This window comes from Macaca mulatta, chromosome 4 (assembly GCF_049350105.2).
Source record: "Macaca mulatta isolate MMU2019108-1 chromosome 4, T2T-MMU8v2.0, whole genome shotgun sequence".
NCBI classification, from domain to species: Eukaryota; Metazoa; Chordata; class Mammalia; order Primates; family Cercopithecidae; genus Macaca; species Macaca mulatta.
This window is the reverse complement of record NC_133409.1, coordinates 143,780,098-143,806,948: the sequence shown is the minus strand read 5'-3', so window position 1 is coordinate 143,806,948 and position 26,851 is coordinate 143,780,098. Positions and strand designations below refer to the sequence as shown.

The 26,851-nt window shown below is 42.1% G+C and overlaps 1 protein-coding gene and 2 long non-coding RNA genes across 8 annotated transcripts in view; 1 reads left to right on the top strand and 2 right to left on the bottom strand.

The window, feature by feature from the left end:
- The window catches only part of BTBD9 (BTB domain containing 9), a 481,979-nt gene that overhangs the window by 246,379 nt on the left and 208,749 nt on the right, over window positions 1-26,851 (bottom strand). The window lies entirely within an intron of this gene.
- On the bottom strand, window positions 7,616-8,797 carry LOC144340381 (uncharacterized). Its single transcript, XR_013416447.1, has 2 exons — window positions 8,420-8,797; window positions 7,616-7,762 (listed from the first exon to the last, which is right to left on the bottom strand). It is a non-coding gene; the product is annotated as an uncharacterized LOC144340381 (long non-coding RNA).
- On the top strand, window positions 14,707-17,984 carry LOC144340384 (uncharacterized). Its single transcript, XR_013416450.1, has 2 exons — window positions 14,707-14,764; window positions 17,010-17,984. It is a non-coding gene; the product is annotated as an uncharacterized LOC144340384 (long non-coding RNA).

Below are 26,851 nucleotides of genomic sequence, written 5' to 3'. Positions count from 1 at the left end.
AATAAGTGTTCATTAGTTTTGAAATGGGAGAAAAGATGTAAGATAGAGTAGCCTGTAGTTGTTTTTGAAATACTTATTTCTAATCTATATTTCTAAAATTCAGGAAAACAGATGTTCATAAACTCCTGTTCACTGATTAAGAATTTCTTGAAAAGGCTATCTCTAAAATATGTGACCTGGCCAGGTGCGGTGCCTCACGCCTGTAATTCCAGCACTTTGGGAGGCTGAAGTGGATGGGTCACGAGATCAGGAGATTGAGACCATCCTGGCTAACACAGTGAAACCCCATCTCTACTAAAAATACAAAACATTAGCCGGGTGTGGTGGTATGTGCCTGTAGTTCCAGCTACTCAGAAGGCTAAGGTAGGAGAATGGCTTGAACCCGGGAGGCAGAGGTTGCAGTGAGCTGAGATCATGCCACTGCACTCCAGCCTGGGCAATAGAGCAAGACTCTGTATCAAAAATAATAATAATAATAATTAATTAATTAATTAATAAAATACGTGACTTTATGGGTGGTTGTACAAGTGTGTGATTTCCTGAGTATAAAACCAAAAACAAGGCATAATTCAAACTAATTCATCCAGTCAGTTATCTCCCTAGCATGAACCCAATTCTGTAATCATTTTTCTAGTGCTAAACCATTATATTTTCTGGGCTATAGCACATCAATGAGTTTTTATTTTTAAAAAAATCATTCCACTTGCTCAAGAAATTAATGACTTAAACAATATCAAGGGTTTTTACTTGAACATTTTTACATAGTTGATACAATCCAAAACATCTATCTTTTTATCTTAGAATTAGAAACAAAAATCCAGTTGTCCAGGCATGGTGGCTCACACCTATAATCCCAGCACTTTGGGAGGCTGAGGCAGGAGGATCCCTTGAGCCTAGTAATCACTTGAGACCAGCCTGGGCAACTGTGTGAGACCCCCAAATCTACAAAAAAATTTTAAAATTAACCAAGCATGGTGGCATGCACCTGTAGTCTCAGCTACTTGGGAAGCTGAGGTGGGAGGATCACTTGAGCCCAGGAGGCTGGGGCCGCAGTGAGCCGTGACCACACCACTGCACTCAAGCCTGGGTAACCGAGTGAGACCTTGTCTCAACACAAACAAACAAACAAGGAATAAAAAATAATGTTAATGGAATAATCTCAAAAACTTAGCATTTTTTATTCCATGAAACTGAAGAACTGTGCTATGGAAGATTTTTTTAAATGAACAGCTCTAAAATAACTTTCATTGATAAGAAAACATGAAAATGTTACCTGGTCATGTAACACGTATGAATTAAACATCTTCAGTGAGGAAGTTCCTTAGAGAATGATATTGAATGACTAACTTAACAATGCAACAGTGTGCAATGTCATGTCATGAGAGCTGGGTACAGTGGCTCATGCCTGTAATCCCAACACTTTGGGAGGCTGAGGTGGGAGGATCACTGAGCCTGGGAGTTCAAGACCAGCCTGGATAATACAGTGCGGTCCTGTCTCTATAAAAAATAATTTTAAAAAAACAAGAAAATATCATGTCATGAATTCACATATTATTCATGAAAGTGGTTCCCTGCACATATCTCCAGCCCAACCTCTCTCTCTTGTGACCTCCTGTCCCACATTCTGATTGCTGACCAGGTGGTTGAACATCTACTTGAATATCCTTACCAACTCTTTGAACTCAACCTGGCCCAAACTGAGGGGCAACATGCATAAGAAAGAACATGGCATAAAAGTAGACTTGCACGCTATGTTCTTGGAGAGGAAGACTAAAGATCATAGGATGCCACTACTCTCTAATTCTAAACTTAATAACATCTCAGTAAAAATACTATAACCCATTCCCCACCAAAATTAGATAAGTTGATTATAAGGCTAATTTAGAAGAGCAATCATGCAAGAATAGCCAAGAAAACCCTGTAAAAGAAGAGCATGTATTAAAACACATTATAAAGCCTCTATAAATAAAATAATGTGGTATTGCCACATGAATTGACTGCTCAGTGGTGTGGAGTAGAAAACCCAAGATATAGAGCCCAATTACATTTGAAATTGTACGATTATTTAATAGAGGCAACAACTCAAATCAGGGATGGACTTTTTAATAAGTATTGTTGGGTTAACTAGATAGCCATATGGAAAAAGATAAAATCAGATACATTCTTTCTCAATGTGCTTTAGTTCCAAAGCAAACAAACCAACAACAACAAATCAGATCCATCTTCATACTGTACATGAGGATAAATTCCAAATGAATCAAAGACTTAAATATAAAACATGAAAAAATATTAAACATAAAAAAAATGTGCCAGGTGTAGTGACTCACACCTGTAATCCCAGCACTTTGGGAGGCTGAGGTGGGCAGATTGCTTGAGCTGAGAAGTTCGAGACCAGCCTGGGCAACATGGTAATATCCCATCTCTATAAAAAGAATATTAAAAATCAGCCAGATGTGGTGGTGTGTACCTGTAATCCAAGCTACTCAGGAGGCTGGAGTGGGAAGATCAATAGAACCGGGAAGGCAGAGGTTACAATGAGCTGAGATTGTGCCAGTTGGGCAACAGGGCAAGACTCTGCCTCTGCCTATATATATGTGTGTACACACACACATACTCACACACATATACACATATACACATATACACACACACATACATACATATATACACACATACACACATACATATATATATATAGTAAAATTATTTAAAAATGGGTCCATTCCTCTATATTCTGAACGTAGAGAAACATTTCTTATGTGACTCATTATCCAGATGCAAAAAGGAAAAAGACTGGTCAATATGACTACATAAAAAACAAAATTCTGGCCGGGCATGGTGGCTCAAGCCTGTAATCCCAGCACTTTGGGAGGCCGAGACGGGTGGATCACGAGGTCAGGAGATCGAGACCATCTTGGCTAACATGGTGAAACCCCGTCTCTACTAAAAAATACAAAAAAAAAAAACAACTAGCCGGGCGAGGTGGCGGGTGCCTGTAGTCCCAGCTACTCGGGAGGCTGAGGCAGGAGAATGGCGTAAACCCGGGAGGCGGAGCTTGCAGTGAGCCGAGATCTGGCCATTGCACTCCAGCCTGGGTGACAGAGCAAGACTCCGTCTCAAAAAACAAAACAAAACAAAACAAAACAAAACAAAATTCTACATAGTAAAAACAAAGAAAAAAAAGCAACACAAAAGTACAAACAACAAACAGAAAAAACATCTGCAACTTCTATCACAGAGAGATTAATATTCCTAATATATAAAGAATTCCTAAAATAAAGAGCTAAAGCCTGCGTAGAAAACTGGAAGACAGAACCAAATGGAGTTCACAGAAAAGATCGGCAAGCATCCCCGAAACACACGAACATATGCTCAACTTCCTTCCCGATAACAGAAATGAAATGCTCTCACCAACTAGAGCTCTCAAAGTTTGAAAAACATACTCTGTTGGTAAGAGTGTGAGGAAACAAGCCCTCTCATACATTGCGGGTAGGAACTGGGGACATCTGAGTGGGCAGCTGAAGTCTTATGACTATGTAACAGTGTACAAAGAAGCCAGCAGCCATTTGGACTACCTTTAAAAAAAAAATGTCTGCCTGGACGCGGTGGCTCACACCTGTAATCCCAGCACTTTGGGAGGCCAAGGTGGGCGGATCAAATGAGGTCAGGAGTTCAAGACCAGCCTGGCCAACATGGTAAAACCCTGACTCTACTAAAATTACAAAAATTAGCCGGGTGTGGTGGCATGTGCCTATAATCCAAGCTATTCAGGAGGCTGAGGCAGGACAATCACCTGAACCCAGGAGGTGGAGGTTGCAGTGAGCCAAGATCAGGCCACTGTACTCCAGCCTGGGTGACAGAGTGAGACTCCATCTCAAAAAAAAAAAAAAAAAAAAAAAAATCCCAGTTGGAAATTTTGTCAACTGCCTTAGAAATTCCCAGTCTAGCCCACTGTATATAGTTATGTATGATGAGTAGTTGCACATGAAGTATAGAAAGTGGTACTTACTAGAACTGTTCAATGTGTGGCCCTGCTGTCAACCACCTAACCCTCAGGAAATCATTTCTTCCTACCAAACTCTTCTTTTCATTCAAATTAAGCTTGATCCTTCTGTCTCCATCCTTTCCTTCTCTCCTTCCTTCCTTCTTTTTTCTTAACTATGTCCTCAGGGAGGACAATAACATCCCTCTTAAAAGTATTCTTTCCCAAACTTAGACTCCTCTTCAGTAACGTGGCTTAAACTAGGAAAGACAAACTGAAATATCCACGTGGGTGGCATGCGAGCTGGATGAGGGTAGATTGGAGAACATATGCTTATACTCACTGCAGTGAGGCAGCGGGGGCTGGGGAGCTGATGTTGAGAAGGTTTCCTGTTTTTCAAGAGCAGCTGGTGATTTGGATATTTTTATGAGAAATTTCCCAATTTTTATGAGCTGGCATCCAATTTTGATTTCCTTACACTGTATAGGCCAAACAAAAATGCCACTGTTTAGACCTCTAGTTGGTAAGGCCTGTTTTGAATCTTTTCTCAGCAGGCTTATTTTTTAACCAATTAATCATCTAGGTTGCTCTTCTCGAGACCAGCCAGTTACTCATCACCTTCAAAATACAGAGAAATAAAGGGACATAATTTTCTAAGAATGTGATGTGACTGCTACATCTCTGTTTTACATGTCATTTTCCTGTAAAGCATTCTAAGACCTCGTGCTTTTTTTAAAGAGTAGTGTATCCCATCCTATGCTAGAACTTGCCCACGGTCACACAATTATTATTATTTTTTAAACAACATTCTAATTAGAAACCTATTACTTTGATGCCTGGTTCAGTCCTTCTGTCTCACTGACCTACTGTGTAACCTTCAAGTTCCCCATCCATAAAATGAGAATAATAATAATAATAATAATAATAAAATGGTTGTAATAAGGTGTCTATTGATGGTATTTTTGTGAAGATTGAATGATTTGTTATGTGTAAAGTGTTCTGCATAATGCCTGGCACCTAGATACACTTTCCAGACAAACTGACAAGTGCTGTTATTGTAGCTATTATGCAGCTATATGCTCATTTAACACAGTTCAGAGTACCCCCAAAAGTTTCACAGAAGTTTAGGTGTTACATTTATCACCTTATCTTTATGTTTGCGGACTGTCTATCACTAAAAGAGACTGAACTGACAAAATTCGCCATTTAACAAAATCATTGCTATTCAGTACCTTTGCTTGTCAAGGTGCTTAATCTAAGTGGACTGCTTGATAGTATGTTGTAATATCCTCCCTGCTATGTGGAATAGGAAGACATCCATAACTACTGGAGTCATCCAGAAGGTATTCTCTCATTCTTACAGCTGTCTTTTGTGTTCCATGGCATCTCATACATAATAGCTAATAGTGGCTCTCCCAATAAATTGTACTTATTCTCTGAATAATGAAGGATGTAAGTCACAAGGCCCTGATGATTTGAATTCATCATTTTCCCCCCAACCATATATCATTTTTAAAAAAAAATCACCAAAAAGACCCTTTTCTCCCTCTGGCTACTGCCCTTTCTCTTTTTTTCTTTTTCCTTCACATCAATCTCCACTTTATTTCTTCCCACTTATTCCTCAGCATGCTGCCATTGGTCTTCTGCCCCCACTAGTCCATGGGATCTGTTCGGATATTTTTCAGCCCTGCTGACTGCTATGCACTCTTAATGTGACTGACTACCCCGTTCTTCTGTGATATCACTCTTTCTCTTTTTTCTTCCTGCCTCTCCTATGCTCTTCATCAGTATCCTTCTCTTTTATGCATGGTCTTCTCCCTTTCTGCTGTCCCATAAACATGGGTGCTATTTAAGAGTTGTGCCTGGCTCTCTCCTTTAACTTTATATACCTGTCCTAGGTATCTCATCTATATCATGATTTTAGCTATTCTCCTTAAGCTACTGACACCCAAATTACTAAGCTCCAGACCCATGCTTTCAATTGCCTACTAGACACTTCCCCTAAAAGGTTCTACAGGTACTTTAAACCCTAAACATCTAAAATAAAAGTTATCATCTCCATGCTCCCACTCTAAGTTACTTCTTTTCCCTTTCTAACCTAGCAAATGGCACCATTATCAACATAGGCCTAGCCATCTACAAATGCATACCTTTCATAGGTAGCATAATGACCTTCCCCAAACATATCTGTGTCCTATTCCCCAGAATCTGTGAGTATATTAGATTATTTGGCAAAGAGAATTAAAGTTGCAGATGGAATTCAAGTTGCTAAAAAGCTGACTTTAAAATGGGGAATTATTTACCCTGGATTATCTGGGTGGGAACAATGTAATCACAAAGACCTTTAAAAGTGGAAGAGGAAGGCAGAGATTGCTAGCTTTGAAGAGGGAAGGGAGCCATGAGTCAAGGAACATGGGCAGCCTCTAGAATCTGGAAAAGCAAAGAAAATGCTTTCTCCCTTTAGAGCCTCCAGAAAGGAATGCAGCCCTGATAACACCTTGACTTTAGCCCAGTGAGACCCATTTCGGAATTCTGACTTCCAGATCTCCAAGATAATTATTTCGTGTTGTTTTAAGCCATGAAGTCTATGGTAATTTGTTACAACAGCAGTAGGAAACTAACACAGCACCCAAGGCAGAAGGTGGAGAGTTATCCTCTACTTCTATTCAATTACTCTCTAAGCATTGCAGCAGTTATTACCTAAATAACTTTCAAATCCAATTCCTCTTCTTCTTCATCCCCATTATTGCAACGTGATAATATTTTATCTAGACTATCACAACCTCCTACTGGTTTTTGTCTTTAGTTTGGCACTCTCATCTATCTCCATTCCTATCCGTTGATCCTCCATTCTTGCCAGGCTGCCTGGGCTGCAGGCCTTTAAAAAAAAAAAAAAAAATCTGCCCCACTCATATTTCTTCAAATGGCTCCTCACTGACTTCAGGATCAAGTTCAAACACCCTAACAGAGCCTATGAAATCCTATCAGAGCCAGAGAAGTTGGCCAGAACCAGACAGATTGGCTAGACATAGCATCAAAACATTGCCGAGGCACTATACATTGCTAGAAACGTAAAGAAAGAGAGGAAAATTACATTTAACAGAATTCCATACTATCAAGTACTCTATGACGCTGGAGAAAAACCACTTCTGATTAGCCACTGGGAGGTGGGGAGGGGAGGGTAGGGTGGAATGAAAGCCCCAAAGAGATTCTTCAGTGGCACAGTAAGATGTTGAGTTGTAGATAGTTGGGATAACAGGCATGAGCTACCCTGCCTACCCCAACCTCTTTATTTGTAAGGGTAGCTCCTAAGAGGTAGTGCTGTAGTTAGCTCTGTGGAGGAGTCAGATGTCCCCCTCGGTACTCTTACATTGCCTGGGGCCACTCTCTAATGTCACACTTACTTTATTCACATCTTTCAGTCTCTGCACATGGCTGAGGAGGTTCTGCAATTTGGGGCACAGTCACCAAAGGGCTTAGCCCTTGTCCTCTCCGTCAGTATCTCTTAAGTACTGTTAAACAACACATCCAGAAAGGGTGTCAAATTACTGGTTCTGCCCTAGATCTGGAAGCTACATTGCTCTATGTGTGACATGCAGGTCCCATCCTTTGCCCAAGGACCTCGTGGTTTTGTTTTGTTTTTTTGTTTGTTTGTTTTGGGACCGAGTCTTGCCCTGTTGCCCAGGCTGGAGTGCAGTGGTGCGATCACAGCTCAGTATAACCTTGTCCTCCTGGGCTTAAACAAGGTGGTCTGCACCTTAGCCTCCCAAGTAGCTAGGACTACAGGCATATGCCACCACATCTGGCTAATTATTCTTTTTAATTTTGTGTGTGTGTGTGTGTGTGTGTGTGTGTGTGTGTGTGAGCGTGTGTGTGTGTGTGGAGACAGGGTCTCACTATGTTGCACAGGCTGGTCTCAAACTTTTGGCCTCAAGGGATCCTTGGCCTCCCAAAGCACTAGGATTATAGGCATGAGCTACCCTACCCACACTGACCTCTTCTATTTGTAAGGGCAGCTCCTAAGAAGTAATGCTGTAGTTGGCCCTGTAGACAAGTCAGGTGTCCCCCTCTGTACTCTTACATTGCTTGGGACATGCTCTAATACTGCACTTATCTAATTCACATGTAACAGTTAACTGTTTTTAAACCCATATCTTCGCCTAGAATGTAATCTCCTAAAGCGTAAGGCTTTGTCTTATTCACCTCTGTGTCCTAGCACTTAATAAAGTGTTGACACATAGGTCAGTGCAGTGGCTCACATCTGCAATCCTAGAACTTCGGGAGGCTGAGGCTAGTGGATCACTTGAGTCTGGGAGTTTGACACTAGCCTGGGCAACATGGCAAAACCACGTCTCTACAAAAAATACAAAAATAAGCTGGGCATGGTGGGACGTGCCTATAGTCCCAGCTACTTGGGGGCTGAGGTGGGAGGATCACTGGAGCCTGGGAGGTTGAGGCTGTAGTGAGCCGACTGCGCCACTGCATTCCAGCCTGGGCGACAGAGCAACACTCTGTCTTGAGGAGAGAGAGAGAGAGAAAGAAAAAAAAGTATTGACACGTAAGTGGTACTTTTCAAATAAATAAGTATATGAATATTAGTTTTGGTTGACTTTCATTTTCCCATAATATGAAGCAGTCTTTGTTTTGGATAGCCAATCATCATAGCTAACTTTTTCCCAAAGGGGAAGATTTTTTAAAAGGCATACCTTTTAAAAGTCATTCATTTATCAGCTTTCTACCATGGGAAGGAAAGCAGCTGAACAATGTACCCTAGAATTCTTGCCTCCTGTAATTGAAGAATGCTTTTTTCTATTATCATTTATGTCTTGCTTATGGCCCATAAAAAGTCAGATTTAACCGCACTGGAAATTTAAGGGAAAAATATAAAGGATCTTGATGAAACAGAAGCGTTGGTATGAGATGAGCCTTTCAAGAGAAATAAATTACACAAAATCACTCTTTCTGACTCTAAATACAGGGATAAATACGTTTAGGGTTGCACAACTACCATGTAAACGTGTTAAGGTTCAGATGCAGAAATTGGCCTAATTGTATATAAAGCTGTCCTTTTATGAATCAGACAGTGTGGACTTATCTACCCAAGTGTATGCTGGCCATTTCTCCTCTTTATCCCTACCACTTCCACTCTGCTCCTCCCCCACCAAAGAGGAAAAAAAGGATGCAGAGAGGAGAAGAGGTATGTGTGTACCAAAGATGAGTGAGTGAGTGAGTGAGTTTGCTGGTTGCTATAGGAGAACCTTAGGAAAAATCTTTTTTTTTTTTTTTTTTTTTTTTTGAGACGGAGTCTCGCTCTGTCACCCAGGCTGGAGTGCGGTGACCAGATCTCAGCTCACTGCAAGCTCCGCCTCCCGGGTTTACACCATTCTCCTGCCTCAGCCTCCCGAGTAGCTGGGACTACAGGTGCCCGCCACCTCGCCTGGCTAGTTTTTTGTATTTTTTTTAGTAGAGATGGGGTTTCACTGTGTTCGCCAGGATGGTCTCGATCTCCTGACCTCGTGATCCGATCCGCCCGTCTCGGCCTTCCAAAGTGCTGGGATTACAGGCTTGAGCCACTGTGCCCGGCCCGAAAATCTTCTAATAGAACCTGAAATTTCTCAGGTCCCTCTAAAGTAATGAGTTTTCTCATGGCAATATTGTTCAACCTGTTTTTAATTATGACAACCCTAAGGAGTTTTTTAAAACATTTTTTCCCCGACTGCTCCCTACCCCCCAAGAAATTTTAGTCCCACAGCTATACTGTGTATCTGTTTGTGTACTATATGTATATCTGTATTTTATACATAAAAAGAATAAGTTATTTTAGACCTCAGGAATGAATTTTTACTCCCTTGGGGTGATACCACCTTGGATGAGAATGCATGGACTAGAATAGCAACTGGGCACAGTGGCACGTGCCTATAGTCCCAGCAGCTCTTTGAGAGGCTACGACAGGAGGATTGCTTAAGCCCAGGAGTTTGAGTACAACCTGGACAACAAGTAAGACCCTGTCTCTAAAAATAAAAATAAATAAAAAGGGAATGCATGGACTAGAAGATACAACTATGATAACCACTGTTGTGAAGCAAGGTGTGCTAAAGATCACTAAACCCATTCTTACAAAATAGCAAGATAGGCAGGCTAAAGATCAGTAAATAGCTGTATGTTTGTATTTAAGGAAAATAAATAGCAGATGAAATTACAGTAAAGAATTTACCTTTATTTAGAATACTGCTATTAATAGTTTACTATTTTAATGCATGTATTTTATAATCTTTCTAGGTGTTGATCCTGTCTCTTTACTTAAGATCTACTGAAATAGTGGCTCAGAGGACATGGGCCACTATTATATCAAACCTGTGAGGGTGCTTTCTGAGGGAATGAAAATGTTCTAAAATTTACTCTGGTACTGTAAATCACTGAATTATATACTTTAAACAAGTGAGTTGTATGGTATATAAACTATATCTCAATAAAGCTGTTACAAAAAATAGTGCTAATAATTAAAAAATATTTGTACATTTCATTTATGAGACCTGTCTGTCAATCTCTTACTTGATCTGAAAATTCGTTGTGATTAAAAGAATCCGAATATGATCTATTTATAAAAGAAGGGAAAATGCTAATTTAGGAAGACTCTAAAATACTCGCTTAAAAATACTAAGGGAGCTGGGTGCGGTGGCTCATGCCTGTAATTCCAGCACTTTGGGAGGCCAAGGCAGGCAAATCACCTGAGGTCGCGATTTCAAGACTAGCCTGACCAACATCTCTACTAAAAATACAAAATCAGCCGGGTGTGGAGGCACATGCCTGTAATCCCAGCTACTCAGGAGGCTGAGGCAGGGGAATCACTTGAACTCGGGAGGTGGAAGTTGCAGTAAGCCGAGATTGCGCCATTGCACTGCAGCCTGGGCAAAAAGAGCAAAACTCCATCTCAAACAAAACAAAAAAATTACTAAGGGAAACTATTTTAACACTTTTTCTGGTATTCAAAGCAATCTTCCTTTCAACAAACTAAATGTGTAACAACAAGGGAATATAAATAAATGATACTAGACCTGAAATAGTCAAAACTGATTTATCCCAAGGTACTCATAAATCTACAAATTCTGAAAAAAACACTCACATCTCATTTCCTGACAAACAAGTAATTAAAAAAAATCAATCCTTCTAAGCTTTTAATTATTCTGTAAGTAGAAGACTACAACAATTTATAATACTAATAATGCCAATTTTGCCACTAAAATGAACACTATTCTACATCATTACTATGATGACTGATATCCAGGAACTTATCTAAGTCTCTGAAGAGATTTTTCTTTAATGACTTTATAAGAGTTATTGTGCATATTAAGGACCAGTAGAAAACAACAGAGTGGCAATGAAACGCTTAAACTGGGCAGGGAACTATACTCACAAGCTGAGAAATGCATTTGGCACACATGGGGTAATACCAGCAGTGACTCAAACTTGTGCATCAATAAAATCCCCGGGTCATGGATCTTTGTGAATGTTTCTCACTTGTTAAATCCAAATCCAACAGTAGGATTTCTCGAAATAACCGAATATCATGCAGTCATTAAAAGTGGTACCTGTGATGGCTACATGGAGAAGGTTTAAAAAAAAAAAAAATCCTAGGCCAGACACAGTGGCTCACCCCTATAATCCCAGCACTTTGGGAAGCCGAGGCGGGTGGATCCAAGGTCAAGAGATAAAGACCATCCTGGCCAACATGGTGAAACTCCGTCTCCACTGAAAATACAAAAATTAGCTGGGCGTGGTGGCCCACACCTGTAGTCCCAGCTACTCAGGAGGCTGAGGCAGGAGAATCACTTGAACCTCGGAGGCAGAGGTTTCAATGAGCTGAGATCATGCCACTGCACTCCAGACTGGCAACAGAGCAAGACTCTGTCTCAAATAATAATAATAATAAAAACATCCTAGAATAACACAATTTTAAAAATTACATAAGAAAAAGAAAAGCACAAACTTAAAAAAAAAACTGTATACATTTTATAACATATGCATTTTATAACTGTCAAATACAGTAAAAAAAAGTTACAGTGATAAGATTGTCTAAAGCTTTTAAGGTCCTTTCTTTTATGATGTCTTAAAGAGTATTTAATAATAAAAATGTTTTAGAAAACAGTTACAGGGCTGGGTGCAGTGATTCATGCCTGTAATTCCAACACTTTGGGAGGCCGAGGTAAGTGGATCACTTGAGGTCAGGGGTTCAAGAACAGCCTGGCCAACATGCTGAAACCCCATCTCCACTAAAAATAAAAATAAAAAAAATTAGCCAGGCGTGGTGGTGGGTTCCTGTAATCCCAGCTATTAGGGAGGCTGAGACATGGGAATCACTTGAACCCAGGAAACAGAGGTTGCAGTGAGCCAGTATCGTGCCACTATACTCCAGCCTGGAAGACAGAGCAAGACTCCATCTCAAAAACACAAACAAACAAACAAGAAAACAGTTATAGGAGGCAAGATTATTTAGAAGACAAGATTATTTTATTCATTTGTTTTTAAACATGTGTTTTGGTTTCAAAATTTTTATCTACTAATAATTTAATAATTCTTAAGCCTGACTTCAGTCTTCCTTTGTACATATATGTCTAAGGCTGCTGACAGCCCATCTCAAAGATGCCTGCTTGTGTATATTGGCCTCAGGACAAAAGCACATGGAGCAGTGGATTTTAGTGGTTCATAGTAATATAGCTAGTCATAATCATGCTGTATGTCTAACATTTCATCCATGACCAGATAAATGGATGAGAGGCAGACTCCACTGAATTTTGAGATGACAACAAACAGTAAGGCATTAGCCAGACACTAGAAGTTCTGACCAAAGTTAAATTATCAATGAAATAATTAAGTTCATTAATGACAAGTACAGGGTATATCAGTAATGCAAAAGAAACAAAGAAAGAAAAGTAAATGGAGAGTATAAATATGAAATGCAGAAAACTTGGCAAAAAATATGCATGTCTGTGACTGAAAGCAATGATCAGTTACTCTTGGATTCCATTAGGTTCACTGATAACAGGTTCAGAATGAAGCATAAGGGATTTAGGATAACTAATTAAAAACAGTTTTTCAATTCATTAAACAAAAAGCCAGTGCCTTCAAATGCAATTGTAAACCTCCATACCAAGTTAATTTTCTAAATCAGGGGTTTTCATTGGGGGTAGTATCATTCTGGGGAGCATTCTGGATTCTGCTGGAGCACTTTACCCTTCTAGTCTAATTATTTCCTTTCATTTCTCCTTTATGGCACAGCTAAAGCATAATATTGATTTATTTAAACACTCTTTCTGTGATAGAACCAATATATAAAAAAATGGATAAAGTATAAAGGAATAACTTAGCAAGCTACTGTAAAATGAACACCTACCCAGCATCTCAGAAGCCCTCGTGTGCCCCTTCCTACACCCTGTTCTTTTCCTTCATAGGTAACTTGGCTACTTTTAATCTTTATACTTTATACATTTTAGAATAAACCCATTAAATTCCACTAAAAACAGTTGGGGTTATATCGACTTTTTAAAAAAAGTTTGTGTGTGTGAGCAGGTTATACTTTCTATAAATTTTATTTCAAGACAGAAAGGGGCACTGGATAATATTTCTTTTAAAAAGGGAATATTGGTGCAGATAGGGATAAGAACCAATATTGTAAATGAAATGAAGATGTAGAATAGAGATCACTGTAGAATGGGGATCTAACATTCTAAGACTATATCTTCTATGAAAAATAAAACTCAAGATGATCACTCAGAATATCTCCATTTAAAAAACTTTCTCAGATGTCACGATCTGCCTCCCTATTACACAGAGTTTTCTAGGCACTGGTATATTTTGACGTCCTTTATCAAAATCCATTAACTCCTTTATAAATCTTCTTTTCGGCCAGGTGCAGTGGCTCACACTTGTAATCTCAGCACTTTGGGAGGCCGAGATGGGAGGATTGCTTGAGGCCAGGAATTCATGATCAGCCTGGTCAACATAGTGACCAGGTAAGTCGGATACACAGTGAGACCCCATCTCTATTTAAATATTTTTTTTAAATGGGCTGGGCATGTGGCTGAGGCCTATAATCCCAGCACTTTGGGAGGCTGAGGTGGGCAGATCACATGTGGCCAGGAGTTCGAGATCAGCCTGGCCAACATGGTAAGACCTCGTCTCTACTAAAAATACAAAAATTAGCCAGGCTTGGTGGTGCATGTCTGTAATCCCAGCTACTCAGGAGGCTGAGACATGAGAATCGCTTGAACCTGTGAGGCGGGGGTTGCAGTGAGCCGACATCTCTCCAGTACACCCCAGCCTGGGCAACAGAGAGAGACTCTGTCCCCCCAAAAAATAAAAAAAAAATACTTAAAATTAAAACCAGCCAGGCGTGGTGGCTTACGCCTGTAATCCCAGCACTTTGGGAGGCTGAGGCAGGTGGATCACGAGGTCAGGAGATCAAGACCATTCTGGCTAACATGGTAAAACCCTGTCTTCACTAAAAATACAAAAAAATTAGCTGGGCGTGGTGGCGGGTGCCTGTAGTCCCAGTTACTCGGGAGGCTGAGATAGGAGAATGGCGTGAACCTGGGAGGCGGAGCTTGCAGTGAGCTGAGATCGCGCCACTGCACTCCAGCCTGGGTGACAGAGTGAGGCTCCATCTCAAAAAAACACAAAAAACAAAATAAAACAAAACAAAAAAACAAACAAAAATTAAAATCTTCTTTTTTTTTTCTTTTGAAATAGAGTGAGATAGGGTTTTGTTCTGTCACCCAGGCTGGAGTGCAGTGGCATGATCTCAGCTCATTGCCACCTCTACCTCCCAGGCTCAAGTGATCCTTTCACCTAAGCCTCCCTCAAAACTGGGACTACAGGCATGTCCCACCACGCTTCGCTAGTTTTTAAATTTTTTGTAGAGATGAGGTCTCACTATATTGCCCAGGGTGGTCTCAAACTCATGGGCTCAAGCAATCCTCTGCCTCGGCCTCCCAAAGTGCTGGGATTACAGGTGTGAGCAACTGTACCTGACCAACTCCTTTACAAGTTATCGTAAGACGACCAAAAGACACAAATATTAATGCCAAACAGGTTATTATAAGTAAATCCTTCATCTTGGGAAGTGGACCCAAAATAATTAACAAAATGTGAAATCCACCAGGTCAAAGCATAGAAGTTAGTATTGGGATTTTGTAGTTAAATCATATAGTAAAAAATTTTAAGTCAGATACAATGCGTTAAAAGAATGTCTTCAGAATTAAAAATTCAATTCAGTCTTGGTGGTCTAAGATGAATAAATGACAATATTTTTAAATAGTTTACGACAAGGCCCGTGCCACGTTCAGCGTTTTCATTTCCTGTCTACAAGACCGTGGGCAAGTTACCTGACCTTTCAGAGGCTTCGTTTCCTTCTCTGCAAAATGAAAATAATACTGGCATCCAACATTTTGTATGAATTATTGGAGATATGTATTCAAAGAATCTAGGGGCTAGGTACCCAAGAGGAACTAAATAAGTGATGGCTATTAGCATGAATTTTACACTCATTCATTGACTAATGAAAACTTGTGAATGGCTGAATGAGTTTCATGTGGATTATATCTCCAAGGCATCTGCGTTATAGGCTTTTACTTCTCATTGAGGAATAAAAGTCTCTGGTTACTTTAAAGAAACTTCAGGTATTGGCAAGCAGACAGCATAGTTCATTGAAAATTCATCTCACAAGGTCATATGGTCCACTCAGTTTATAAGGAACAAATTTGGAAGCAACTGAGAAATTCTTTGTGATACAGAAAAAATTATAATACCACCCAACAACTGGCTTAATGACAAGGCTCCAGCTCATTGTAAATTTTTAGCCAACTATGGGCCACAAATATTAGGTAGAGCTCTCAACTTACTAGGTGTGAATCTTTGTACTTTTTGAGATGGAGTCTCGCTCTGTCGCCCAGGCTGTAGGGCAGTGGCATGATCTCAGCTCACTGCAACCTCCGCCTCCCGGGTTCAAGAGATTCTCCTGCCTCAGCCTCCCAAGTAGCTGGCATTACAGGTGTGCACCACCACGCCAGGCTTATTTTTGTACTTTCAGTAGAGACAGGGTTTCACCATGTTGGTCAGGCTGGTCTCGAACTCTTGACCTCAGATGATCCACCTGCCTCAGCCTCCCAAAGTCCTGGGATTACTGGCATGTGCCACTGCACCCAGCTTATTTATTTTATTTTTATTTTATTATTTCTTTTTTTTTGAGACACAGTCTCACTGTGCTCCCCAGCCTGGAGTGCAGTTGCACAATATCGGCTCACTGCAACCTCCACCACCCAGGTTCAAGCAATTTTCCTGCCTCAGCCTCCCGTAGCTGGGATTACGGGCACACGCCACCACACCCAGCTAATTTTGTGTTCTTAGTAGAGACGGGGTTTCACCATGTTGACCAGGCTGGTCGTGGTGATCCATCTGTCTTGGCCTCCCAAAGTGCTGGGATTACAGGCGTGAGCCACCATGCCCAGCTTTTTTTTTTTTTCTTTCTGAGTTTGAGTCTTGCTCTGTCCTCTAGGCTGGAATGCAGTGGTGCGATCTCAGCTCACTGCAACCTCCGCCTCCCAAGTTTAAGTGATTCTCCTACCTCAGCCTCCTGAGTAGCTGAGATTACAGGCTCGTGCCACCACTCCCAGTTAAGTTTTGCACTTTTAGTAGAGACAGGGTTTCACCATTTTGGCCAGGCTGGTCTCAAACTCCTGACCTCAAGATCTGCCCACCTCGGCCTCCCAAAGTGTTGGGATCTCACTACTCAGGCGGCATAACCCACCGAGCCCGGCCCTAGTTCTAACACTTATAACACTAGTGTGACAGTAAGCAGCACATTTGATTTCTACCAGTTTCAATATCTTATCTAAAAATTAGAGGAATTATGTGGGATTCATTTTAAGCTCTGAGATTCTACGTGTAAGGTGCATACAGGGAGAAGGAATAGGAGATGGAGTTCTAGTTTGTCCCTTGCAATCACATATTATTTAATGATAAACCCAGGCAGGACATGATAGCTTACGCTTGTAATCCCAGCACTTTGGGAGGCGAAGGTGGGAGGATCTCTTGAGCACGGGAGTTTGAAATTAGTTTGGGCAACATAGTAAGACCCCATCGCTACCAAAAACTGGAAGAAAAAAAAAAAAATAGCAGGGCTTGGTGGTGTGTGCCTGTAGTCTCAGCTACTCGGGAGGTGGAAGTGGGAGGACTGCTTCAGCCATGGAGGTCAAGGCTGCAGTGAGCCATAATTAAGCCACTGCACTCCAACTTGGGTGACAGAGTGAGACCCTATCTCAAGAAAAAAAAAAAAGAAACACAAAAACCCACAAAACAAAAGCAAGCCCAGTCCAGAAGCTACGTGTGATACAATTCTTGACGTCTTTACAAAAAGCAGGATCAGGATAGACCTCCAGGTGGAGAGGAGGGGATGTCCAGAGCTGCTTCAAGCCTGTTCCCAGGGGATGCAGTAATTAATGAAGAATGTTTGGTGTAGTATCATGTCTGGACTAAGAGAGAGACCATCAAGCCTCCAGTGTCCCCTGAAATGCCTGAATGAAGCTTCAATTCCCCATCTCCCCAGATTCCCAGGTAGAGACTCTACGTTCTGTATCCTACATCCTAGGGCTGTAGGACCTCTCTGCCCTCCACAGCACCCTGATACCCACGTCCATTCTCCTGGACAAATAACCAAGAAACCACTGTACCTCTCTATCTCTTTACGGCAGTGCAGTTCAGCCATAGCTGAATATTAAAATCACCTGAGGAGCTTAAACAAACAAACAAACTAACAAACAACAACAACAAAAAACTGATGCCATGCTGAGTATGGTGGCTCCCACCTATAATCTCAGCTACTCAAGAGGCTGAGGCAGGAGGATTGCTTGAGCCCAGGAGTTTGAGACCAGCCTGGGCAACACAGCAAGACCTCCATTTCAAAAGAGAAAAAGAAAAAAGAAATACCGATAGCAGATTCACCCTGGACCAATTTCATTAGGTTCTCTGTGAGGTGAGCTCTAGGCACTGGGCTTTTGTAAAACCTCCCCAAATGATTCCAATGCACAGCTGGAGCTGAGCAAAGCACACACCAGGGAGCTAGAGCAACCATATACTGCATGGGCTAGCCATGCACAGAAAAGATGCCTCCCTAGAAAGGAAAAGAGGAAACAAATGCTGGAGTTTTGTTTTTCTAACCTGTGTTTCAAAGTATTTGTGTGTGTGCTTATCAGTGAACAAAAAGATTAAATTATAGTGGTCTCAAAAAAAAAAAAAAACCCTATCAACAATAAAGATAATTATAGGTAATGGAGAACTAACAAAAAGAAGGGAAAACCCACAAAGATCTGTTTTCACCATATAAAATAAGTACTCATTGCATTCTCTTAGGTCAACCATTCTCTACTTGACTAATTACAATGCAGCACAATAACGATGAAGTACGTTATTACCTGTACTGCGTTAACTAGAGTAAGTTTTATTTGACTGCAAGATTAAACTGTTCCTGTACGCTTAACCTTCATAGGTGTTACTCCTGAACAGTGTAATGTTTGAGGGAACATTGCTCCTGGGCACTAGGAAGTGTTAATGTTCAACATTTGCATAAGTGAAGGTACTTTTCTATATTTGCATAAAAAGAGGTAAGCAGGCCCCCTCAAAGGAATGAGGAACAAAGAGCAGCTACTCTGAGGGCTGGAGGTTCTAGGAAGGGAGTTCTTTGGGTGATGGGGATAAAACAGTGGGGCAGAACAGGCACCAAAGATTAACGAGATACATCCCTGACATTTAAACATCAAGAGGTGTTTCATGAAGGACTTTTTAAAAGGGGACTGAGAAGTTTGAAGTGGCCATCCATGCTTCTTCAGGAGCTGGGCACTTGAAGGGAAAAGCAGCATTGCAATAGAACAGCACCCTGGTTGAACGGACCACTCCCATCTTTAGGCCCCCAAAAACCTTTGTACACAACTCTATGTTAGCATGTTAGCACTTGCTCTGTTATGTCCCCCACTCCCCTGCTCCCCACTAAAACTATGGTCTCTGTTGCCCAGGCTGGAGTGAGTGGCATGATCGCGGCTCACTGCAGCCTCGAACTCCTGGGCTTGAGTGATCTGTATTAACGCATTATTTTGGCACGCTCTATAAGGTCCTTGAAGACACAGGGTCCATGACTTGTTTCTTTGTTTTCTCATGTATTCCCAACACCAAGAACAGTGTTTGATACAAAACTCTCAATAAAAATGAGTAAATGAATGAACCAATGAATGGTTCCCAAATAATACAGCTTATTCAGGCATTGGAATGAGTTTTCATTTGACTCTGTCATCTACTGCATTAGTTCTTTCCACTTGCCTATTATATTTTCTTCTAGGTTTCTGGTCAGGAGAGAGCCAAGTGCAAAATCCTGTGATACCCCATTAAATACCTCATGGGTGTCACTGATTCAAGAACCAACAACTGGGCTGGGTATGGCGGCTCACGCCTGTAATCCTAGCACTTTGGGAGGCTGAGGCAGACAGATCACTTGAGGTCAGGCGTTCGAGACCAGCCTGGCCAACATGGTGAGACCCCCATCTCTACTAAAAATACAAAAATTAGCTGGGCATGGTGGCAGGCACCTGTAATCCCAGCTACCCGGGAGGCTGAGGCAGGATAATCGCTTGAACCCGGGAGGCGGGGGTTGCAGTGAGCCAAGATCGCACCATCGCACTCCAGTCTGGGTGACAAGAGCGAGAATACATCTCCAAAAAAAAAAAAAAAAAAAGAATGAATATAATTTTACCACCTTATTGAGCACCGTGCACACATACGTACTTAAATGTTAACCTATCCTTCCTCTTATCTGCAAAACGTCATAAGAAACTCCATCAAATACTTGGCTAAAACCAAGTTACACTGCATCTACAGTGTTGCTCCAATTTTCCAACAATAAAACCCTAAAGGAAAATCTATTTTGGAATGACTTATTTTCAGAAAATTCAAGTTGGTTACTAGTGTTACACATTTTTTTTCTCAAATGCTCAGAAACTATGGGGTTAATCACTAGTTCTAGAATGACTACCAGGAATAAAAGCCAAGCCTCTTTGCATAGAGAATTTCTCCTTTTGGGGGAAAAAACAATCACATGTAATATTAGCCTTCTTGCTAAAAATTATGCTGAATGAAAATTCCAAGATCAGATTTGAAAGTTCTCTGAGCTTCCTGGGATGTAATTCAACAGAACCTAGAGATCAGAATTAATTTAAAGTGGCAGATACTCATTTAATCGCCCTTTGATTGTCTTACCTACGCTGGGCTCCCATATCTTCTCAAACATGTTTGTTTTTTCCTTTTCTGTTTGAAGACCAAACTCCTTACTGAAGAAAAGTAAAGTAAGGTAGGAGATTATAATTCTGTTTTGTCATTGATAGCAAATAACATCAGATGATTTTTCCTAGGTAGGGACTATACTTTTCCTTACTTTTTTTCCAATTATTCTGAATGCAGCTTTAAACTTTTTTATTTTATTTTTTTAGAAATAGGGTCTCACTCTGTTGCCCAGGCTGGAGAGCAGTGGCATGATCACAGCTCACTGCAGCTTTGAACTCCTGGACTCAAGGGATCCTCTTGCCTCAGCCTCCCAACTAGCTGGGATCACAGGCTTGTGCCACAACCACACCCAACTTATTTTTTACAGGTTTTGTTTAGAGACAGGGTCTCACTATGCTGCCTAGGCTCATCTTGAACTCCTGGCCTCAAGCAATCTTCCCATCTTGGCCTCACAAAGGGCTAGGCGTGACCCACCGCAGCTGGCCAAAAAAAGAAATTTTTTTTTTGAGACAGGGTCTTGCTCTGTTGCCCAGGTTGGAGTGCAAAGGCATGATCACAGCTCATTGCAGCCTTGAACTTCTGGGCTCAAGTGATCCTCCTGCCTAGGCCTCTTGAGTAGCTGGGACTACCCTAAGTAGTCCTGGCTAATTTTTGTTTTTTAAATTGCTTATAGAGACAGAGTCTCCCTATGTTGACCAAGCTGGTCTCGAACTCCTGGCCTCAAGTGATCCTCCAGCCTCAGTCTTCCAAAGTGCTAGGATTACAGGCGTGAGCTACTCCAATAGGATTTTCATTCCTATCACTCCAGTGAAATGCTTCCTGTCAAGGCTGCCATCAATTAATCCTTTGCCAACCCAACAGTCAGGTCTGTCCTGATCTTACTCTTCTCAGCATCATTTGATGTGGCTGACTTCTGTCTTTTAATGCTTTCTATACTTTGCTTTCACGATGCAGTACCATTCAGGTTTCCCTCCTGTCCCTTGACAGCTCCTTCTCATTTCCTTGTTGACTCTACCTCTTTGTCTTGACCTCTAAAGGTGGAGAGCCCTACTCCTCAGTCCTTTGCTCTCTTCTTTTATCTCCTCTCTCCGTAGGAAATCTCATCCAGTCCCATGGTTTTCAATACCCATCTGTATGCTAATAACTCTCAAAGTCCTGATTTCTCTCCTGAGTTCCAGACTCATAAATCCTATTGCCTCTTCAATATTTCATTTGGATATACACTAATATTATACTTATGGGTTATAGTAATAATATTATTAATAACAGTAGCAGCAACAATACCTAACATTTGCTGAGAACACAGTATGTGTCCAATTGTGTTTTAAGTGCTTCAGGGCATTAATACATTTAATTTTCATGTAAACCATAGAGCATACATACTAGTACCAACCCCGTTTCACAGATGAGGAAATTGAAATAATTTGTTCAATATTCCACAAGTAATAAATGTCAGAACCATGCATTTAAAAATTAAGATAGCCTTAAAAAACCCTAGACTCCCATCCCTCAAACCTGCTCCTCCCCATTGTCTTATCTACCATCAGTCATACCCTCACTTAAACAAAAAATTTATCTCCTAATCTCTATCTACTCTGTCAGCAAATTCTGAATATAACCTGACTGTGACCACGGGTCTTCGTTTCTACTGCTAGCACCCAATGCACATCACCTATCACTTCTCTAGAGTGATAAATGATAAATGAACCTCCTTACTGGTTTCTCTGCTTTCTACTCTTGTCTGTCTATATCCCCATTACAGCAAGAGTGAAACACTTTTCGTTTTTAAAAAGCTGTTTAAAATCTAATGGCATCCAATCTCATTTGGAATACAATTTAACCCTGCGACATGGCCTATGGGGGTCTTGCTATGGCTTGAGTGTGTCCCTCAGAATTCATGTGTTGGAATCTGGTGCCTGGTATGGTGGTGTTGGGAAGTGAGGCCTTTAAGAGGTGATCAGATCTTTAAGAGGGACTAATGTTCTTCTTTGGGACTGGGTTAATTCTGGTGGAAGTAAGTGAATTATTCCTCTCACAGGACTGGATTAGCTACCTCAAGAGTAGGTTGTTTTGAGGCGAGGCTATCATGTTTTGTCTCTTTTGCACAAGCTTTCTTGTCCTTCTGCTTTTCACCATGTTATGATGGGGTCAAAAAGCCCTTGCCAGAAGCTGCCACCATGCCCTTGGATTTCCCAGCCTCCAGCGCTGTGAGCCAAATATAGTTCTGAAACTGCCTTTGCAAAGATCATGACACTGAGCGAAATCTCACATGGCTGACTTCATCTTGCCTCTAGCCTCACAGGCTGACCGTCCTCACTCACTCCTGAGCATAGGCCAAGCCAACCACGGGAGGAATTTGGAATTAAGTATGATAACAGTCCCTCCCTAAAACATCCCCTCCTCATTTGGGGCTGAGACAGTGTTTGTAAGACTAATCAGAGGCCACAAGATTGGGATTATGGGAGGGTCCTGAATTCTGCTAAAATGTAGGCATAGTTTCTATAATCCCATTACTGCTCAGAATCATGCGGACAGAGGTCATAAGATATGTGAATTCTCCAACTGATCCTATAGAAAACATCACTATTGTAGAACCTAAGATTGGTCTTCTGAGATGTTTTTCAGACTTTTGCATTCTGGCGACCCACTGACCTCATGACTAATGACTTATGATTCAATAGGTCCTGTGGCACCCACCCTCCCCACCTAGAGGCAGATTCAGTGTATGAGGACCATTTTCCACACTCCTATGATTACATTCCCAATCAGCAGCATCCATTCCCTAGTCCCCCGCCCACCAAACTATCCTTGAAAAACCTTAACTTCTGCTTTGAGTGATACCTACAGTTCTGTTGCATGGCCAGCTTCACGTTAATAAAACTCTTCTCTACTGCAATAGCACAGTCTCAGTGAATTGGTTTTCTCTGTGCAGCAGGTAGAAAGAACCCATTAGGTGATTACATTTCTTTTCTTTATAAATTGCCCAGTCTCAGGTATTCTGTTATAGCAACAGAAAACTGAATAAGATAGCCCTATATGATCAGGCTCTCAGCCATATCTTCAGCCTCACATACTACCACTTGTGCTACCTCTTGCACAAACAGACCTTCCTCTGTGCCTTGAGTATACCAAGTTCATTCCATCCTTGAGGATTCTGCAAAGTTCTCCCTTTGCTTGGAATGCTTCCCCTTGAGATTTTTACTTGCCTAATTCCTTCATGTCAGTTCAGATTCGGCTCAAACTTTACCTTCTATGATGATCCAACTCAAAGTTTCTCATCCCTCTACCATCAGGCCTCTGAGCCCAAGCTAAGCCATCATATCCCCTGTGACCTACATGTATACAACCAGATGGCCTGAAGCAACTGAAGATCCACAAAAGAAGTGAAAATAGCCTTAACTGATGACATTCCACCATTGTGATTTGTTCTTCCCCACCTTAACTGAGTGATTAACCTTGTGAAATTTCTTCTCCTGGCTCAGAACCTCCCCCACTGAGCATCTGGTGGCCCCTGCCCCTGCCAGTAAGAGAAAAACCCCCTGTGACTGTAATTTTCCACTACCCACCCAAATCCTATAAAACAGCCCTACCCCTGTCTCCCTTCGCTGACTCCTTTTTCAGACTCAGCCCGCCTGCACCCAGGTGACATAAACAGCCTCATTGCTCACACAAAGCCTGTTAGTGGTCTCTTCACATGGACACACGCGACATTTGGTGCCAAAGACCTGGGTCAGAGGGACTCCTTCGGGAGACCAGTCTCCTGTCCTCACCCTCACTCTGTGAAGTGATCCACCTACGACCTCAGGTCCTCAGACCAACCAGCTCACCAATTTCAAATCAGGTAAGCGGTCTTTTCACTCTCTTCTCCAGCCTCTCTCGCTACCCTTGAATCTCCCTAAACTTCTTATTTTCTTCTGCAACACTGCTTGGCCCCAACAAAAACTCGAAAATGGTTCCAAATGGCCAGAGAGCACTTTTGATTTCTACTTCCTACAAGACCTAGATAATTTTTGTTGAAAAATAGGCAAATGGTCTGAGGTGCCTTACGTCCAAGCATTTTTCACACTTAGTTCCCTCCCTAGTCTCTGTTCCCAATGCAATTCACCCCAAATCCTCCTCCTTTCCCTCCCGTTCCAACCCCAAGCGTCGCTGAGTCTTGTGAATCTTCCTTTTCTACTGACCCATCTGACCTCTCACCTCCTCCCCAGACTGCTCCTCCTCAGGTCTCTCCCTGCCAGGCTGAATCAGGCTCCAACTCTTCTTCAGCCTCTGCTCCCCCACCCTATAACCTTTCTATTACCTCCCCTCCCCACACCCGGACTGGTTTATAGCTTTGTTCTGCAACTAGCTCTCCCTGACCTGCCCAACAATTTCCTCTCAGAGAGGTGGCTGGAGCTGAAGGCACAGTCAGGGTACACGTGCCTTTTTCTCTCTCAGACCTTTCCCAAATCAGCCAGCGTTTAGGCTCTTTCTCATCAGACCCCACTAAATAGATACAGGAATTCCAATATCTAACTCTGTCCTACAATTTAACCTGGAGTGACTTAAATGTCATCCTAACTTCTACCCTCTCCCCAGATGAATGGGAAAGAGTTTTTTCTCTAGCCCAATCTCACGCTGATAACCGCTGGCTTCATGAGCCAGACCTCCAGGAAGGCATTACAGCAGTTCCCGAGAAGATCCGCAATGGGACTATCAGGCAGATTCCCCAGGTATAGCTAGGCGAGATTACATGGTTTCCTGCCGACTTGAAGGGTTTAAAAAGGCAGCTTACAAAGCTGTTAATTATGACAAACTTAAAGAAACTACCCAAGGTAAAGATGAAAACCCAGCCCAGTTCATGGCCTGTTTAGCAGCAACCCTTAGACGCTTTACTGCCCTAGACTCAGAGGGGCCAGAAGGCCGCCTTATTCTTAACATGCATTTTATCACCCAGTCAGCCCTGACATTAGAAAAAAGCTTCAAAAATTGGAATCCGGCCCTCAAACCCCACAATAGGAATTAATCAACCTTGCCTTCAGGGTGTACAATAATAGAGAGGAGGTAGCTAGACAGCAAAGCATTTCTGAGTTACAACTACTTGCCTCCGCTGCAAGACAGCCCACAACCACGTCTCCAACATATAAGAACTTCAGAATATCTAAGACACAGCTCTCAGGGGCTCCTTCGAAACATCCTCATGGACCTTGCTTCAAATGCCAAAAGCCTGGCCACTGAGCCTAAGAATGCCCGCAGCCCAGGATTCCTCCTACGCCGTGCCAGTCTGTGTGGCCCCCACTGGAGGTCCGACTGTTCAACTTACATCGCTGCCACTCCTGAAGCCCCTGGAACCCAAACCCAATGTTCCTCGGCCAAATCCTTCCCAGATCTCCTCAGCTTAGCAGCTGAAGACTGATGCTGCCTGATCACCTCGGAAGTCCCCTGGACCATCACAGACGCCAAGCTTTGGGTAACTCTTACAGCAGAGGATAAGTCCGTTCCCTGTTTAATTGATATGGGGGCTACCCAATCCACATTACCTTCTTTTCAAGGGCCTGTTTCCCTTGCCCCCATAACTGTTGTGGGTATTGGTGGCCAAGCCTCAAAACCCCTTAAAACTCCCCCACTCTGGTACCAACTTGGACAAAACTCTTATATGCACTCTTTTAGTTATCCCCATCTGCCCAGCTCCCTTATTAGGCTGAGACATTTTAACCAAATTATCTGCTTCCCTGATTATTCCTGTACTATGGCCACATCTCATTGCCACCCTTCTTCCCAACCCAAAGCCTCCTTCGCGTCATATCCCCCCACCTTAGCCCACAAATATGGGATACCTCCACTCCCTCCCTGGCAACTGATCACACACCCATTACTATCCCATTAAAACCTAATCACCCTTACCCCACTCAACGCCAGTATCCCATCCCACAAGCCTTGCCCATGCCACAAGGCTTCTGGGACAGCCCTCAGTACTTCAGCCAAGCTCTTTCTCATGATTTACTTTCCTTCCACCCCACTGCTTCTCACCTTATTCAATATACTGATGACCTTCTACTTTGTAGCCCCTCCTTTGAATCTTCTCAACAGACACCCTCCTGCTCCTTCAACATTTATTCTCCAAGGGATATTGGGTATCTCCCTCCAAAGCTCAAATTTCTTCTCCATCCATTACCTACCTTGGCAGAATTCTTCATGAAAACACACGTGCTCTCCCTGCCAATAGTGTCTGACTGATCTCTCAAACCTCAACCCCTTCTACAAAACAACAACTCCTTTCCTTCCTGGGCATGGTTGGATACTTCTGCCTTTGGATACCTGGTTCTGTCATCCTAACAAAATCATTATATAAACTCACAAAAGGAAACCTAGCTGACCCCATAGATCCTAAATCTTTTCCCCACTCCTCTTTCCGTTCCTTGAAGACAGCTTTTGAGACTGCTCCCACACTAGCTCTCCCTGACTCATCCCAACCCTTTTCATTACACACAGCCAAACTGCAGGGCTGTGCAGTCGGAATTCTTACACAAGGAATGTGACCACATGCCGCAGGCTTTTTGCCCAAACAAC